Source organism: Amblyomma maculatum, chromosome 8 (genome assembly GCF_055883805.1).
Source record: "Amblyomma maculatum isolate TAMU_Amacu chromosome 8, ASM5588380v1, whole genome shotgun sequence".
In the NCBI taxonomy this organism is placed as follows: Eukaryota; Metazoa; Arthropoda; class Arachnida; order Ixodida; family Ixodidae; genus Amblyomma; species Amblyomma maculatum.
In genome coordinates, this window is record NC_139351.1 from 54,222,357 (window position 1) to 54,241,476 (window position 19,120).

General features: G+C 44.3%; 1 long non-coding RNA gene across 3 annotated transcripts; it reads left to right on the forward strand.

The window, feature by feature from the left end:
- The first annotated feature begins 1,383 nt into the window (after positions 1-1,383).
- Positions 1,384-17,533, forward strand: LOC146181179 (uncharacterized). 3 transcript variants are annotated; one of them, XR_014700180.1, is made up of 4 exons: positions 1,384-1,537; positions 3,906-4,046; positions 8,156-8,253; positions 17,374-17,533. It is a non-coding gene; the product is annotated as an uncharacterized LOC146181179 (long non-coding RNA). The 3 variants fall into 3 exon arrangements; XR_014700179.1 differs by having other exon boundaries at positions 3,926-4,046; XR_014700181.1 differs by having other exon boundaries at positions 3,959-4,046.
- Positions 17,534-19,120: the final 1,587 nt, after the last annotated feature.

Here is a 19,120-nt window from a genome sequence, read left to right on the forward strand (position 1 = left end):
ACTATAGCAAAAATTTGCTGAACTGCACTACTCTGAATTGAAGCTTTCTGCTGTGCAATGACACTTGCAAATGTTGTCCGTCTCAATGTCAAATAAAAAGAAAAAAAAGAAAGGATTGAATCGGTGATCTTAGACTAATGAAGAGATACACAAATCCTAGTACTTTATGAGAGGCGATACCAACAGTATGTGTTGCATCTTGAAGCTATGCACACTATACACATATATGCTGAATCATAATATTGCAAGGAAATGTATTTTATTTGGCATATTTTTCAGTGTAACTGTAGGCTGCGTCACGCGAGAGGCATTGAGGAAAGCTGCATGTGCAACTCCACGAATATATGTTGTGCAGTTTCCACCAGCAGTGCATAATCACTATGCTGCATGGAAAGAGCAGCTTGAATGCTTTAGCTTCTTTACTGTATGCTGTAGGCCACAGAGATAAGTTGAAATATTTGTATGGTCAGTTTCTTAATTGAAGTAAAGAGCGTGCAAACACCCCACACTGCCTTCACTTGAAGCTTGACCGGTAAGCTATTTTTGCATATCGCATATCTTTCCTGATTGAGAGTTCAGGCTTTCACCCCACTGTCCTTGCTTTTGCTATAAGCTACAGGCATTCAAAAATTTCGTCACCATTTAAGAGTTAAACACTGAAGTAGTGAGGCACATATCACACAAGAAATTATCGCTCTCAGGTGATCAGTTCGAGCTGACAGCCATAGATGTGGCGCCCATAAAGGAACAGCGGGCGAGCCGAATTGGGCTCGCCCACTGTTTTTTATGAGCGAGCACAATTAATTCAGCATCTTCTGTTTTGCAAACAAATCACTTGATCTGTAAAACGCCGTATAGTCTTTCAATATTAACAAACAAACAATTGCCACTGTAACTGTTTATGAACAGGAGTTTTCGCAAGGAACTTGGCAATGAATTTGGGCCAAAGCTCCGATTCGCCGAACCACAGACCGCGGTCAACCTAACGTCCATGACAAGCAAAGCACGCAGTTTGTCCAGCATCGCGAGAAAAGAAGCGAAACTCACGGTGGTCTTTCGCTAGCACTGCTAATTTTTGAATGTACAAACTACAGGCGCGTATACACGACAAACATGCAGCGTTAGCGCGTAGACGCCCGACATCGTGCTTGCCACTGTTCGGCGAGCAGCAAAGTCGTTAGGTCAGCGACTTCCGAAACCGAAACAAGTCGAAACCAGACGAGGCAGCCGAAGCGGATCGAAGTGCTAGCCGTAGCCATTATGAGTTGGTGGCGTCGCGCCTTTTTCTCTTGTGTGTTGTTGGGGGCCTTGCTGCTGGCGGCTCTTTATTTCGAGATATACAAGGCACAGAGCGCAACAAAATAGCTCGTGCGATGGGCAGAAGCGTGGTAAGGTTGTGTGCATACCTGTGCAAAAAGTGTGCTCGCGTGCCCGACAGGTAGTGCGTTTCCTTTGTGCGCTCTCACTGCAAACACTACGCTGACGACGGGACTATTGGAGGGCGGCCACCACTCGGCATACATTTGACATCTCGGAGGTAAGTTAATATAAAATCGTCCCTGTACATTCTCCTAAAAACTTTGCGCAGAACTGATGATGCATGCCAACACAGCGCTAGTTCGTAAACATCAAGACGCGCATGTCATTGTAACATACGGTAGTTTGTTTTTGACGAGGGAAGGGTGAATGCGTTTGCAGTGTCTAGGAAAAGAGACAGTTAGTGCCAGGGGCTGCACGCTCAGAGTAGAATATGCCGTACAAATCATCACTCGTAAGACCATTACGGGGTGCACGATGCTGGCGCCTACTGCAATTCAGCCTTCGGCAAGAATTTAGAATGGGCCAGTTCCAAGTGCCTCGACTTGGGCCTTATGTTGCGCTGCAGTTGAAGATCCGGCGCTTGTGCAGTTGCAACTACACGGATTGAATAAGTGGTAAAACCTACCTGCGTTACAACAGGGCTAGATCATTATTCTTATGTTCCATAAATATTGCGGATGACGAGATATGGAGCCGGCGAACATGCGACGGCAGTATGATTCAGCAGCAACCGTACTTAAACTCCATTGTCGAGCCTTGGGTAGCAGAAGGGAAAAAAAAAAGTTTTGAGCTATTTTGAATTTTTTCGCCTGTATTGGGCTTGATATTTTCTTTTTCATACTTTGGTCGTGACTGAAGTAATCCCCAAAAACTACTAAGCGCATATAAATGACAGACACCAAACTCAGACCTTCAGTCCAGAAATGTCAGTAAGGTGTAAAGGTAATTATGCATTCAACAGTACCAATAGTATTGATTTTCTTGTTTAATTATTTACAAATGAAGCAAAAAAAAATCTTAGTGCTGAGATGCCCCATTTTCATCTTCTCTAATATGAAATGTGAATCAAAATGTGCAGTTTTTCTGTACTCAGTATACCACTGATTCATCACAGATGTGAGAGTATGAAATTCATGCAAGTTTCAAAATGAAGAGTGCATGCAGAATTCCAAGCAAAGCAAGCCTTTGCTTAAAGTATCATTCAGTTGTGGTGTTTTTGTTTAAATTTATGCATGTTTTGTAGAAACAACGGTAGATGTTGATATGGAATTAGTGTTGTGTCTGGATCTAGATTATGAATGGCTACCACATTTATGAATTGCTTGGTTGCCACATGCACTTCCAGACATTGTTTGAACAGTCACATCACATTCTGCATTTGGCTTCTTTTTACTTTTTTGCATGGAACTGTTTCCACTTTAGAGTGTGTAGCCTTTCACAATTCATAATTGATCGGGTGAGCATGTTTTGGCATGATAAAAGGTTTGGAAATTCGAGAGCATTGGCCCTTCATGATGCACAAGGGGCAGACTGCTTACTGCACTGGTACCACTATCTTCCTAGATTCCTAGATATCACTCATATTTCTATACAGAATACATGTTTTCAGAAATCCATATTTCTTGTCTGACTCTGCACATTCTTCAGTTGACATAATGGGAGCTAGGGACGAACTTTTGCCTTTCTTGGTGCACTGCTCCTATTTCATTTAAAGAGCCGCCACATTTTCTGTAACCCGATTTGGGGTGCAAACACTGCATGTTCATAGGGTGGTCAGGGAGCAAACTTGGTGGCCCTGTGAAGGCCATGAACAATATGCTGATGATAGGCTGCCTTTAGACTGAATGGCTTGCATTTCTCGGTGTGTTTTGTATGTGCGAGGGTTCCATAAGCTGCCACATATATTGCTTTGATTTGATGTTGAGGTGACTGGCATGATTAAAAAGTAAATGTGATGATCGAAGTCTTCAGAACATTCAGAACATGCTGGGATTGTACTCCTGGCTTAAGTTGCAGACATTGTTTGCTGGTTATACCTTTGAGAGGAAATCTAGTAGATAAAGCTATGGGCAGAGTACTTGCTTGGTATTCCAACCTAACCACCCAAACGTCACTGTTTACTGGAAACAGATTGTTCAAGCTTCCAGCCTTCCACTTGTTTACTCGTACATTGCAGTGAAGTGCATTTACACCTTGGCACATGGCAGGCTCAGGGGCTCGTTCATCGCCACTGTACTAGGTTAGACCTCCAGTTGACTCGAAATGCCTTTTGCCATTGCCATGAAATAGTGTTTAAAAGAAGGTTCGATGACAGAAATACTGTTTGCTCTCTTAGTAGGTAAAGAAGAGTTAGCATAACATTTCTTTCGAGTTACATTACCTGGCATCTCTAGATGCGCGTTGTGCCTGCTATGGGCACTGAATTCTTGGTGTGAGATCAGAGGTTCCTGCAGAATCGCAGACTTTTATAATGCTACTTAAATTATGAGCAGATCGAGGTGATAGATGACAAGACTTTACTAATAGTCAATTCCAATCACAGGGTTTAGTGACTTACAGAACATTATTTTCTGCTCTTTTTGGAGTAACTGTATTCCAAATGCAGATCCGGAACACAGGTCCCATCTTCCCAATGCAGATGGGGAGCGATTGCTGAGCCAAGATCGGTCCCTGGAGCAGTGGATTGCTCTTCCGAAATCAACAGAACCGGCTAGAAGTTTGCTTGAGTATTTGTTCAGCTGCACCTTCTATTTCCAGTAGCATGCTCTGCTGTGCTGACTGTGCCCTCTGTGCTCCATAATAGATGATTATTACTTGCCACTGCTATGAATGCAAATTGCTGTCATGAACTAGTGCTTACTCTTGAGGACAGCAAGTCTAAGAGTAGCAGTATTATGCAATAATCTTTTTTAAAGACCTAAGCTCAGAGTGTGACTAGAAGATTTTGTGCGGAAATCATCTTTATGTGCTATTCATGATCTTAAAGCCATTCCTGAACTCTGAAACAGTGAAAATGGTGAACTGCGACTTCCTTTTATTTGAGAATAGTGCCAAAGAAATTTTACTCTGCTTGCCCGCACTCGGCTATACGAAAGAATGGCATAAACTGTTGATGTCAATGCCATCCCAAGAAGCAGCGGGAGAAATGCAGACCTATTACAGGTTTAAAAACAGCTGACACGTGTAGACGAAGCACGGGCTAGCACACAGAATAACAGGCAATTCTTCTATCAGTTCATGGGCACCACCTACTTGCGCTGGCATGAGTTCCAAACGCAATGGGGACACAATCTGTACTGGATGCAGGTGCTCTTTTGCGGAGCAGGCAGACCACTTCACTTCTGGGATTGTAATTCACTGTATGTGCAGAGGAAAAGCAGGTGAACGTGTCTCTGCTGGCATATGTCGCATTGCCTGCTGTCATCCTTTTTACTTTCAATATGTGCTAATGACAGGAATGCTCATAGCACAAGTAGAGTGAAGACACTGATCTGCGCCATTATGGAAATGCCAAGATGTTAGCATGGGCAAACATCTCTTTGCATCACCGCAAAGCTTGCTAAGGCTCAGTTCAATGTACGAGCAAGCTAATACAATGCGGGCATATGTCAGAGAGCTCTTTAGCTATGGGCCTACGCAACTGCTGCCATACCTTTAATGAGAACTCTTGACTAAAAAGGCAACATTTTACAAAGAGCAAAGTAAATGATAATGACTTTTTTTTTCATTTAATAAAGCTGGTGGTCACAGTGAAGAACTCATGCCACGATTGTTAATATGCCTCTACTGCCCTATTTGTAAAGCAAGCATATTGAAATTCTCGAATGAGCATGGTTACAGTCGTGAGCAGCTCTGTTAGATGTATGTCCATAAGGTTGGCATATTGTTTCATTGTTCAAAAGAATTCTAAACAATAGGTGGTTTGGAACTTAAAGGAGAAAGAACAGAGAAGCTGGCTGTAGAGGCAGAAATACTGCAAATGGTGGGTGGTGGACAGGTGCCAAGCTGTCGGTATCTGCACTTTGCAAGGAGCCTCATGCTACTCATTAGCCGCAGCTTGGCCATACCCAGCTTATATAAGCTTGGCTTGTACAAAACATGCCTGCAAATGTAACCCTCTTCAAGGCTGCCTGCACCCTACTGTGGTGGTTTCAGTGTTTAGGGCATTTGACTAGTGAGCTGGGTGACGCGGGCTCTGTCTGAGCCGGGGTGGTTACATTTCGGTGGTAGCAAAACGCTAAGTCCCCATGTGCTGTACAGTGTCAGTGCACATTGAAGAAGTGCAGATAGTCAAAATTATCCAGAGCTACCTACTATTGCTGACCCTCATTGTCTAAGTTTCTTTGGCATGTTGAACCCTGTCATCAAATCAAGGTTGCCTACTGTTAGCGTTAGTAGATGACCTTCGTAATGCCACAAAGTCTGCTCCTCACCACTCTCCGAAATTTTGTTGTTTGCAACTCAACTCAGGTTACTTACAGTTTGATGACCCCTTTTTCAGAAACACTAGCAGTTGACGAACTCACTCCCATGCAGTGAACTGTGAGAAAAGTGCTGATTTAGTCATAAACATTTTTTTTTTTCATGAGAATTTGGTCAGTCATATGACCATTGAAAAGTCATCTGTTGATATGTTCATGCAACAAGCTAGGTAGCTTTATAGATGGCTTGGATATGATATCAGAAGTGCTATGATGGTGAGCTATGCTTAGTGTCTGCAATACCTTCATGATGAATGTGGTGAATGTAGATGACATTTTGCTCCGCTTTTATTTCACCAGTGGGTGCCTGGTGAGTTGTCAGTGCAAGCTATTGAGTTTCACTTTCTTCATGCAGTTTACAGAGCTGTGGAATCTTGATAATAGCAGAAGTATTATATTTATGGTTCACTAACTACTGTTTTTTTTTTTTAAATATAAAATAAGTAAATGCGCAGTCAGCAACCCTGGAGTGCAGCGTGCTATTCACCTGGACACCATAGATATTTTAATCATGCCATACCCCTTTGTTACTTTCAGTTTTCAGTTCTACAAGTCTTGATCACGGTAGCTCATCACTATACTCGGGGATAACTGTGGCTATGCAGCTGAAGTTAGGCAGAAAGGAAGAGGCAACATACCTCTTTCCCCTTGCCATGTAGAGTGGGTTACTTCAGCCCTAGTGACCTTGCATTAACTCTCAAACTTCCTCCCTTCACTTCAGCCCAGTACACTCCTAGCCCAAATAGTGAGCAAACCACTCTTCACGGCAAGGGGACAGAAACTTTTCTCCTTTTCTTTCGTACCTAGACTCAGCTGCATAGCCCCAAAACATTGCCTCCATGTACAGCAAGATTCAATGCCACATTTCTTCTCAGTGTCAGAGCACCCTCTGCTTGCTCTGTACCGCCCTTGCAGCAGCCCAGTGTTTTGTTTACCACAGAAAATCATGTCTGTGCAAGCTGTGTTGGCATGGAGAGCTGCATATCTGAGCCAACTTTCATGCTTTATGATGAGGCTCTCATTGATTGGCTTTAAGTTCCATGAAACGTGGTCATGTGTGTTGATTAGTGTCACATGAAGTAAAATTTCACTGACTAAAATACAATCATAAGGATGTAATTTGGGTGAGTTGGTAAGGTGTCATCTTGAAAGTAGCAGCACGAAAAAACAAGGACGTGAAAAGAAGCAAGCAGATGCTAACTCGCAACTAATGTTTATTGATGCAAATAAATATATAATGCCAAGCAACACTGCAAACCGCTCAGTCACCAATGAGCAGACAGCAAAACATGAATCACTAAAACTACCGAACGGTTCCATTTGAGTAGATATAGGTAGAGGTCAACTTGGCTGTGCATTGTAAGAATGCACTGGATGCTTTCAGTTTCTTTCTGCTGTGCACATTCTGGCTGTCATCCATTGCAAATCAGCTGAGAAATCATTGAAGCTAGACATATTTTACAACTAGGTAATGAATGTGTTAGTGAGCCATCCATCATGTTACCATGCAGTGAGTTGGGTTATCTAGATAGGGAACTGTTCTTAAATTTTAGTGATTCATGTCTTGCTTTTTGCTTATCAGTGATTGAGTGGTTTGCGTTGATGCTCGTCTTCTCTATATATTTCATGTGTGCTTCAATAAACATTAGTTGTAAGCTAGTGCCCGTATTGTCTCCTTTCATACCCTTGTTTTTTCTTGCTGCTTCTTTCAAGATAAAATACAATCTTTGCTACTTCGGTCATAAAATGAATTTTAATGAAGTTCCACATCTCTTAGAAAAGTAGTATTGTAGTTGCAGGCATGTATTAGGCCCTGCAGTACCAATTAAGGTGCTCGCTCGATGTAAAGCATAAAGAAAGGGAGGGCTTGTCTGATCTCGAACCTAGTGGGAACTGGTGGATTATGAATAGGCTGTTAAAATGCACTTGCAGTTAAGGTCAAGTAAATGCTTTTTATTTGTAACTAGGGGCACTGTGATGCCTGACTTGCTCTTTTGCCAGGCTGGCGACGAGATGGAGTGAAAGGAGTTATTTTATTTCACTGTTGGTATGTCTCGGGTGATGTCAACATTGTTTCTTCTCTGGCATTGTAGGCAATCGCCCTTCAACTAATTGAATCCCAAAGTGAAATTTTGAATTAAAAAAATAATAATTTAAGATTATTTAGCAGGCAGAGGCAAATTTCATGCAGTGACCTGCACCAGCATGTCGTGCATCATTTCAAGAAAAAAAACAGTATTGTGGTGTTCCTACTCTGTGCCTTTATTTCTTGCTCACAAAGCCTCTGCATGTACGTGTTGCACCATATTACGTTTTCACTAATTTCTTGGGTCATGGTACTTTTTACCTTGCAGCAAGTTCCATGTGGCTTCGTAAGCAATGGCTCCTTCAAGCTCTATACCCTTTGCCGGAATTGTGCTGTGCTGTGGTGGGCAAGAAGCAGGACATTGATGTAAGTACTGAAGACATCTTTCAGTATGTGTAGTTTTTTATTTGCCTAACCCACTACTGCATTTGTGACCCCTCATGTTTATTTTGACATTTAGGTTTCTTCAGTGTTTTCTTTGCTTGCTGCCGTTACTTATTGGCTATGACATTTGGCTGTTGAGTTTGAGAATGCGGAGTGGAATGGTGCCTGTGGCCTGTTGATATAGGCAAAATGCAAATTTGCCTGCCCACATTTGGTGCCACTGCATAGCTTGAAGAACTTTGGTGGAAGAGGGCTCTGGAAATTAACCCAGAGCCCTCCTTCTTGATGTCTCTCATAGCTCATGTTCAGCTTTAGAGTAATAAAAGGACATTGAGGACAAGCTGAAGCTGTCTTTTATTATAAATTACTGCATTCTATCCACTAAAGTGCTACTTACTGAAAATGCGAGCTTACTTTAAGATAGGAAAAGCCAGAAGTTTTGAAACAGATGTCATTACCAGCTGATTTCATAAGTTCTACATGATGCATCCATACTTTATTGGGCACAGGCCCCAGAGGCTGGGCTGGTAAGCCATTCCCTTCAATATGATGATCATGGAGTGTGGTTTACACAGGTCTTTGATATCATTGAGTACGCTTGGTTTTCAGGAACTATTTCAAGGAGCTTTGGAACTCCTGAAATTATTTGCTGCTTAAAATTCTCAAAAAAATTGCATGGTTTTTCTCTAAAAGCAAGCCTACATGAAAACTAAAAGTGCACTTCAGAGGGAACAATCGAAGAGAGCATGAGCCTATATAATATAAACCCAAAGTGACAGCCTGGCATGCGTCTAGACCATGGTTACAGGTGGCTTTCTTTTTCGCAGTTGCCACCTCTCTTGTCCCTATTTAATTTTTCTTTTTTTCAGCATGTTTGTCTTTGTTTTCCTAAATTTCACACATTTTTGCAAAACTACTGTGAATAAATTTTTCTCAAATTGGAACTCCTTGAAGACCTTTCTGGAGGGTTATTTTTCTGGTCTTCCTGTCTTCAACTAGACCCGTTGATGGCTGCTTTCTTATAAATCAGCTCTGACAAATTTCCTCTCTAAAAGGCCCCCCTGCACTTTTTTGGTAGCTAAACTGAGTGCGAATATAATTTGTATGTAAAGTGAAAAGAGAAAACAGGGGAGTGTTATTGATAATACTATGCCATATGTAATCATAGACCATGAATGAAGTATGGGGTTTTTCTGGCAGAATATTTCTGCAATGCTTCTCTGCTCAGCGCAAACCCCTTCACTGTGGCGGCCAAACCTGTTTTGGGGGCAGAAATAGGTGGCTGCCAGGAGACATTTCTTGTGACAATGACCACATCCATTACCTGCTCCACTCAGTAACAAAATTCATAACCCCCCCCCCCCCCCCCCACTTCCGCCCTTCTGGTTTTCAATAGTGAAGGCATGCTTCTCGTCAGATTCGTGCATAACATGAGGTTTGATACAGAAATATTCAGCATTGCACCCAACTTCTGCCCCAAAGGGAATTGGGAGGATATTTTTGCATGTCTTCAGTGCACAATTATGTGATACATCAGTGACATAGCCTATGTGTTACGTACACATATCTTGTGGAGTTTGTATTCTTTTTTTCCTTGAGAGAGAAGCGCTGCTCAGTCAAAAAGCATGATGCAAGGGAATTTAGAGTGAGCGCCGATTCTGTGCATTTGCTATCTTTTGCTTAGCTTTCATTCTTTTTCTCCCGGTGGTTTAGTGGCGTTGGTGGTATTCGAGCAATGCAAGGACACGGAGTCAAGAGTGTTCTTCTTCACAGTGCGCTGCAGGGATTGTGCATTTGTTTTCCTCATTGTAATGAAAACATGCAAGGCTAGTGCATGAGTTACTTGCACACACGCACGCCACACACATGCTGTTTTGCAGTGGCAGAAAAGAAATAACTGTCAAGACTGAGAGCATCTTCTAAGGGCACATAAACGTTGGTGTTTGAAGTTAAGTTGTAAATTCATAAAAGATGTGGCTTAGCTTATGAACCAACAATTTTCCGGCACTATCGTTTCACACAACGGGTTTAACTTAAGGTACAAGGGTGGCCGATCGAGCCCTGTGCTCTAACGTGCTGCGCACAGAAGCAATCAAATCTTGAGCGCTCCCTATACTGCTGCTCAGGTCAAAGCAACCCAAACCTCGTTGAAACAAAAGTGACGTGGCTATGTCACTCCTGCATGTCCTGCATGGGCTTTTTTTTTTCATTCTACTGGGAGAGAGTGAGAAAAGGGTTGCCTGGTCTGTGCGGGAAGGACGCAAGGGTGCTGGGATGTTGGTCCTTTAAAATGAGTGGCGGGTGGGAAGGGGGAGTGGAGGTAATGGGAGGGGAGTCTAGCTGTCCTGCGAGCTAAACGCACAGCAGTATGCATGCTTTCTTTTTTTTTATTTAGCAGTGCGGAAAAATGAATGAATCGAGGGGGGGGGGGGGCAGGCTGGCCAACGCAGGCAGCACGGTTTCAAGTGAGTGATGGCTTGGAGCTGCCTCGGCAAAGCACAGAGCAGTGTGCATGCTTGCTTTTTTTTTTTTGTAGCACCGAAGGTTTGACTGCTTCTGTGTCCGCACATGGGCTGGTTTTGTACCTTGAGTTAAGCCCCCATGTGATACAAGCCTGAGTCGCTTTGGGGCGTTAAACCCCATAAAGCAAACCTTATGTGAAACATCTTGTATAATTCCATTGCTTAATCCAAACGTCAAAGTTTACGTGCCCTTTAGAAGAGGCTCTGTCTTGACAGAATTACTTTTTTTTTGCGCCACTACAAAACTGCATGTGTATGGGCACGTATGGGCATGCGTGTGTGCAAATAACTCTCACTCTGGTACTCAATATATATTCAGCCCCGCACACGGCAAGTACTCTTGCACATTTTTTTTAGACTGCAGAAAGCAAACGCACCATCCCGGTGACATGCTGTGAAAAAATAGACTCACGACTCCAGAATCCCGCATCGCATTGCATACCAGCCGTTCCACCAAACTATCGGAAGAAACAGAACGAAAACAAAAAATTGCAAACGCACAGAATCGGTGCGCACTACACTCCCGCGCATCGCATCTTTTGACTAAGCAGCATGCCTTTGTAAAAAAAAAAATCTAGGAGATATGTGTATGTGACATATAGGCTACATCACCCATGTATCACGTGACTGTGCACCCAAGATGTGCAAAAATATTCTCCCACAAAGATTTTGCTATATAATATAGGTGACGCATTGAGTTTTGCAAAGGGTCCAAGTAGGTCATTGTGCTCCTACTTTCTCCCTGGCCAATTCAAGGGGTGAGAGGCACCTAAGAGCACAATTACCTACTATAATCTATATGATCTCGAATGGGCCAGATGCAGGAGACAGCTTGTGAGATTGAGTATAGTGACAGGAAATCTTGACTTCATAAGAATACATTGACTTCAACTCCACGTAGCCCTGAATGCCTGCTTTTCATTTATTGGCAGTTATGTGACCTTGAGGGCTCATAGACTGGCACTCAACTTGTAAACACTTGACATCTTATCATTTGTTCTTTCTGTGGGCTTTGTTCTGCGGGTTTACAAGCTTTTTACTAAAGTGGATACAGTGAGTATGCACAGATCTGTTCTCTGAAGCATTGGCTGAGTGACAGCCCAGGTCAAACCTGGTTAACTTAGAACTTCTAGCACATTATTTTTTCTGGGTATGGCTTTGGTATTCCTCCTGACATCCCAGCTTCTGACACCAAGTAGGCATAATCATGGTCTATCACTAACTCCAGTGCTGTAGTTGATCATCACATACTTCTGTGGTGCTGCGCATTTTAAGTTGTCGCTGTATATGAGCAGTGTTTCAGAACCTACTTAGTGCAGAGCTACGGTACAAATTTGAGGACTAATAGTAAGTTTGCTCTGCTTGGTGGCTTCCACAGAGAAGGACACACTTGTGGGGAAGGCATGTTGCATACATACCTGCAGCCAACCCTTCCGACTTTTTAGAAGACTTCAGATGTTTGACCAAACTTTCTGATTGCACGATCACTGCCCTAAATCTTCCGATACGGGGCTTCTGCCTGCAAAGAATGGCTTTTGCGGAACCAGCACCGAGGAATCAGCAGCCGCATTATAATTTCAAGCATCTCCATCAGAGGCCACACTAGCACCATCGGCATCATTGGCTAAGCAGGAAATCAATCAAAACAGACTTTAGCCGAGCAAGAGTAGGTGTCGCTGGCTGCGAAAACAGTTGGTGTACTGCGCTTCTTGTAGGCAGGGATGCACAGCTAATGCAGCCACAGTAGATATAGATGCTGTGCTGGCTTTGCTTTCGATCTGAGCTAAGGGCAGCCACTCAGTGTACTTGAGGTTAAAGGCTTTGCCCAAATGTCATGTTATCTGATCCTTCTTATTGAGCTCAGCCGCATGCCTTATGTTACTAAGCTGTTCTATGCTCAGCAATGGCGTGATTGCTCTTTTTTTTTCGGAACCAACGCAGCCAACGACGGTCACGGATGAAATTACGTGTAAATGGGCTAGTTATGGTTTTGCATTAAAAAATTTAAACAGCGCTCCGATGGTACTGAGAGAAAACTGGTGGTGGGCATGCAGATCAGTTTTGCGCTGGCTATAGAGACGTAGTGAGAACATTTGGTGGCGGCCTGCAGATATCTCGACGGACGCACACCTTTAGACATGCATTGCATGCTTGCTGCTGCATGTTTTTATGCTTAGGATGTTTAGATTAGGACGCATCAGACACTGCCTGAAAGTAGCAGCCGCCTCCCCCTTTTGTACAGAAATGCTGCCTCCTCCCCCCTCCCCCCCCATTTTTGCAGTCTTCCCATTTTTGGTCTTAGCAAGTACGTGTTGAAAATCAGTATGCAGAAGACTAAGGTAATGTTCAACAGCCTCAGGAAGGAACAGCAGTTTACATTAGGTAGCGAAATACTGGAAGTAGTAGGCGAATATGTTTACTTAGGACAGGTAGTAACCGCAGATCCGGACCACGAAAAAGAAATAATAAGAAGAATAAGATTGGGATGGAGCGCATTTGACAAGCACTCTCAGATTATGACTAGCAGCTTACCGGTATCGCTCAAGAGGAAAGTATACAACAGTTGCATCTTGCCTGTACTCACCTATGGGGCTGAAATGTGGAGGCTAACCAAGAGAGTTCTACTTAAGTTGAGGACAACCCAGAGGGCTATGGAACGAAAAATGGTAGGGGTAACATCAAGAGATAGAAAGCGTGCAGAGTGGGTCAGAGAAATAACTCAAGTTACCGACATTCTAGTAGAAATTAAGAAGAAGAAATGGACATGGGCAGGACATGTAGTGCGAAGAGAGGATAACTGATGGTCGCTGAGGGTAACAAACTGGATTCCAAGGGAAGGAAAGCGTAGCAGGGGGCGGCAGAAAGTTAGGTGGGCGGATGAGATTAAAAAGTTCGCAGGGGTCAAGTGGACGCAGCTAGCACAGAAGCGGGTTAAGTGGAGAAATATGGGAGAGGCCTTCGCCCTGCAGTGGATATAATCAGGCTGATGATGATGATGAAGAAGTACGTGTAAAGGAAGCTGGGGCCACTAGTAGCGTGATTGAGCCTTGTGAACAATGTCAACATCTGTGCTACAGGCATCAATGGCTTGCTTGTCACATCAGGGTACTATGTACTCTACGGACACACGGTGCTGTCAAAGCGGTTGGTTCACTTGTTCTGTGGAGACATATTCACGGTAGGCAGAAGGCATGGCTTTTCAAGTGCAGTGACCATTGTGGCTCCAAGCTTTGTTTGGAAACTGAAATCAGCGAGTTGAATTTGTTGGTTTGGGTGTATATGTAGCGAAGAAGCACGCATATTTTCTTCCCTCTCCCCTGAGCCCTGCAAGCTTAAAGATCAAGTGTAGCAGCAACTTCAAATCAAATCTTAATAAACAAATTTGGTCACTAAATTTCACAGCATTTCTCAATGCATATGTCATGCTCTACATGAACAATATCACAGCAGCAGCGACATTTTGCCTAACATTAAGCATTTTCAGCTGTTTTTCACAGCTGCCTTTTCATGCTGCCTGGGAAACGTTCTGTTAGCCTGTGAATATCGAGTTTGCTTCTGAATGTTCAGAGGACTTGACATTAGGAGATGAGTGCTTTGCGTGTGGAATAGTTAGTTCAAATTTTACCCTTGTGGCCAAATTCAAAAACATGTCTCCACTCGACGCTACCTCAGCTCCATAAAGTGCAGAAAACAGTCTTTTCTCTACTTAAGGTTCAGTTCAGATTCTTGAATGCTTTTCAGCATTTCTTCCGACTTACCCTTCAGAAATATTTCTCCACTCCAGACAGCACAAGTGGCATACGGGGCAAGACTAATGGCGAATTCGAGCGGGAGAGCAGGCGCCCTCGAGAGCACTTCGAAAGTGCTCTCAGACAAGTGGGTGCCCTCCAGTGGTAGAGCAGGAGTAGAATCACTGGCTTCCAATGGTAGAGGAGGAGGTCTTTTCCTTTGCTGAGAGCACCTGAATGCACTCCCGGCTGCTCCCTCATCTAAAGCGAGTGTAGAGGAAGTCACATGACATAAAGCGGTGTATCCGCACCATCTTTTTTCTTTTCTCAAGTCGGTGACGCTCTAAATGGTGGCTGCAAAGCATTGCTCAGGTTTGAGAGTCACTGCTGGCATCGAAAGGGCCAAAGGAGGCAGATCGCCGCGCTGTGAGAACAAAGGCATGCAAAGCAGTTCTACATGGAGTGTTTGCTTCTCGGGTTGCAACTGCTGCTACTGCGGGTAGGCGGAGAATGCTGGGGAGGGAAGTGCGGTCACAATGGTCGTGGCGTACTGCTCTCGACACGCAGAGAGCGTTCCCGTGGGAGGAAAATTACACCCTCGCTCGGCGTGCTCCTGTACTTCTCTGTACTGCTCGGCACCTCTGCTCTCGTCCCCCCAACCGAATGGGCCATAAGGCCAAAATTTGGCCCGGAAAGTGCATGCCACTACGTGTAACATGCTCATTTTCTAATGCCAAGTCCTTGTGAACAGCATCGACAATCTGCCTCAAGAGTCACAGGCTAGTAGGCTGTGGCGGCCGCTTTTCGATGGAGACTAAAAGCAAGGCGCCCATGTGCGGTGCGACATCAGTGCACGTTAAAGAACTCCAGGTGGTTGAAATTTCTGCAGTCCTCCACTACAGCATTTCTCATAGCCTGAGTCGCTTTTGGATGTTAAAAAAAAAAAAGTCACAGCCTAGTAAAATATGTTTTGCAGACTGCATGAACAAGTCAGCTGTGAAAAATGGCTGAAAACAATTCACATCTATAAACATTCACTGCCAGTGACATATGGCTGATGTAGAACAGGATTTAGGCATTGAGAACTGCTCGAACTGCTGTGAACTCTAGTGACCTAGTTGCATATTTGCCCTCTGAGTGCTCAGCGGCGAGCGTTGAGCACATGTGAGGTTCAAAGAAGCAAGTTATAGCGCATGCACCCAAGCCAACAAATTTGTCTTTCCAGAAGCAAATGCCGCTTCTGTTTCCAAGCAAGCTAGGAGCTTTAATTTTAAGCGCACTTGAAAAGCCATGCCTTCCACCAACTACAAATATCTCTCCACAGCTAAAAAGACAGAATTGACCCCCCCCCCTTCAGCACTGCATCTAGACATACAAGTATATTTGAGGCAATCAGAAAGCCATTGATGTGTGCAGCACAGGTGTTCCATGGCAGAACTGCACCTCCGGTACCTCGCTGTCTTCCTATTTACAATATGACATTCCCCACGATTGCACCACTGTCCACAGTGGTTCACAGAAACCACTGCACATGTTTCATTTGCTGTTAGCCATCAAATGCTTTCTGCAACTTGGCACTCGGCGTGCTCTGAAATGTTGCTAAGGTATCTGGTGATGACTTGAAATGTGTTTACACCCCAGTAGCATAATGCGATGATCAACTACAGCATTGAAATCTGCAACTGACGATAGTTATCCATGCTCAACGTCAGCCGCAGAAACTTAGGAGGCTTTTCTTGGTCGTACTTGAAACGATGTTTCAGTATTTTCGCGTCAGATTGAGGTTCTCGGAGCCAGTGCTTCAGAGAGTGGGTCTGTGAATCCTTATTGTATCCACTTTCATGAAAGGCTTGGTATGCAGTAGAACGAAGTCTGCACAGTGTGTGAAAGCTGCGATGCCCCATGTTTGCAAGTGGAAGTCTAGGTGCCCCCTAGTAGTGTCATTGCCACTTATAGATGCTCTGTTTTCTCATGCACTCGAGGAGCAATTCAAGTGGAGCTTCATTTCAAAAAAAAAAAAAAAGGGCCTCGAGGACCGCTTGGAGTAAAGGTGTTAGTCAAGGCATGTTTGTGAATATCAGTTAACCTGATCCCTATGCACTGTTTCCACTGCCTCGGGTGGTTAGGGTATTTCTCGACCTTATTGGAAGGAAGGCAGAGGGGCCGTCATGAATCCTAACCAAGCTTTTAGTAAACTTGGGGAGAGTTGTGCCACTTCTACATGGCATTCTCGATCACCATTGAAAGATTCCATCATCTCACTAAGCTCTTGTACCCCGCTATTGCCATTGATAATTCGCTGCTGGGCTCAAGTACTACTCGTGCACTTTTGAAGATGTGTTATCAACTGTTTTTGTACAAGTTGCAATGATGATATACTTTCCGTACTGTTCCGTGTGCAATTTTGTTTTTCTTCTATGACCATATATGTAGAATTGCATAATCTTTCATTTCAGGTTTGGTTTTATTCCTAGCTCTGTGTGCTAAGCCATATCTAGAATGCACACTTCTATTTCTCAAAGTCCAGTCTCCAGTTCTGGACTGCTCTGTTCACTCTAGTTATTGTAGCTTTCCATGAAGCAGTGCTCAGATGTCTTTGATTGATAGGATATGGTTCAAAGACCCTTGAAATATCTGTTCGACTAAGGTATTAGATTTTGTGATGGACTGATGCTGAACGCCTGTATTCTTGTGTCAGTTCGTCATATTTCTGTAGTTCAGAATCGAAACTTTTTGAATTGTTATCAATTAAAAATAGAGCACCTAATTACCCCTTTCTCAGAATGTTTTGTAAAGACAGCTGAATTTTCGGATTTTGGAATATAGTCCTGCTTTTTTTTTGCATTTTGCAGATGTCGCACAGCGAAAACCTGTATCCAAGCTCGAATCCAACAGGCCAAGAGCAGCTGAAGAAGGAAACCTGCATCCAAGCTCGAACCTGGTGGACCGAAAGCAGATGTTTTGTGACCACACTGTATCAGCCAATAAAGCCAATCCAGGTGACCACATGTATCTTTTGGAAGCTTGCATCCTTTGCACTTGAGACTCATCTCATGGAGAGCATCATTTCTGCAAAACATTTTGTGTCATAACTGTAGCAGAAACTGATTGAGGCCTTGCACAAGGCCTAAAGCTGGCATATTAGTATTATGCACAACACAAACATGAGGTGTGATGTAGGAGCCTTGCAACCATGCAGAGTATCACCATAGCATGGTAGCATTCCCATGCCGAATGTCTCATCGTTTGAGATCAGACTAATGTCTTGCACCTTCAGAGTGCACTCATTCCTTGCACTAAAGGCCGTAATATAGCCCGACGTTTTCGACGCAACTGGCTAAGTCTGCGACGTCAGCCACGGCACGTCGGCCATGACGGGCGCGTCAAAAACTGCCGCTTCTACAGGATGGCGCAGCTGGCGTGCCCGATGCCGCGGCGCGCATGCGCACAAGACGCCCTCGAGGGCTGGTACATTTTTGGGGTGCATTTTCGAGCACCCCAAAAATGGACATAGGGCACCTACAGGGACCTGGCTGCAGCGTATCAAGGCACTAATTACTATTGTGATGAAGGCAATGACGCGATGTGTTTACTGCGAATGTTCAAATGGCACAAAGCATTTACAGGCAGCCGTGGAGACGTCCAGCCCAGCAACGGCCTGAGCCCGCGTCGACGACGGCTACAGACGGAACGATGATTGTGTACGTACGTGTTTTACTGAAAACTAATCAAAATTTAAGTGTATGTACGATTACAGAGGAGTTAGAGATTACACAGTAATGAGGATCACATTCTCGGCTGGCTGCAGCTCCTGTAGAATTCCATAAATTTCGCGAATTCCCTGGTTGTTGAGCCGCTGACGTTCCGTGAGGACAAATCGAGTACGGCCTTCGATTCCGGCGTGTACCGGTCACAACTCTATGCGAAGCCGCTTCCGCAGTTTTTGGTATTCTTCCAATGAATGTACTGCAGATAAGTGAAACAACACCATCGTTACACCTTCTAGAGCAATGCATTAAAACGAGCATGGTACACACACCGCAGCGAAGAACTCACAGCTGTGCCCAGCCGCACTACTGACAGTTTGCATCCCAGGCATTTTTCTTTCCTTTGAACGTCTGTGTATAGTCAATCCGCTTGGTATCATTAACGCAGGGCTGCCCCTCGAATTCCTTCTAGCAGCTTTTCCGCAACAGTGTCTGAAATGCGCGCGTGGTTATAGCGCAGTCTCTGTCTACATGCAAGCCGCCATCTTCACTGCGCGTGAGGAATGCTGGGATGGATGGCCGACGCGGCTGAGGCGGTCGGCGAGAAATAGGCGAGATTCTGTTTGCGCGTCAGCGACGTTGGGCCGCGTCGGCTCGCGCTCGCTACGTCCATCACGCCGTGACGTTGGACTATAGACCTCGGTTTTTCGCCGACGTAAGGTCGCGGAGGGCGACGTGCGCGCGCGCGTTACGTCGGACTATATTGGGGCCTTAAGTGAGTGCCCACATCCATGCACTCTGAATGTTGATAGCTATGCACAAATTTTGCCACACACACACGGGTACAAAAATCTTCACAGTGTGCACGCCTTCGCGCCGTGAACACGTTGCA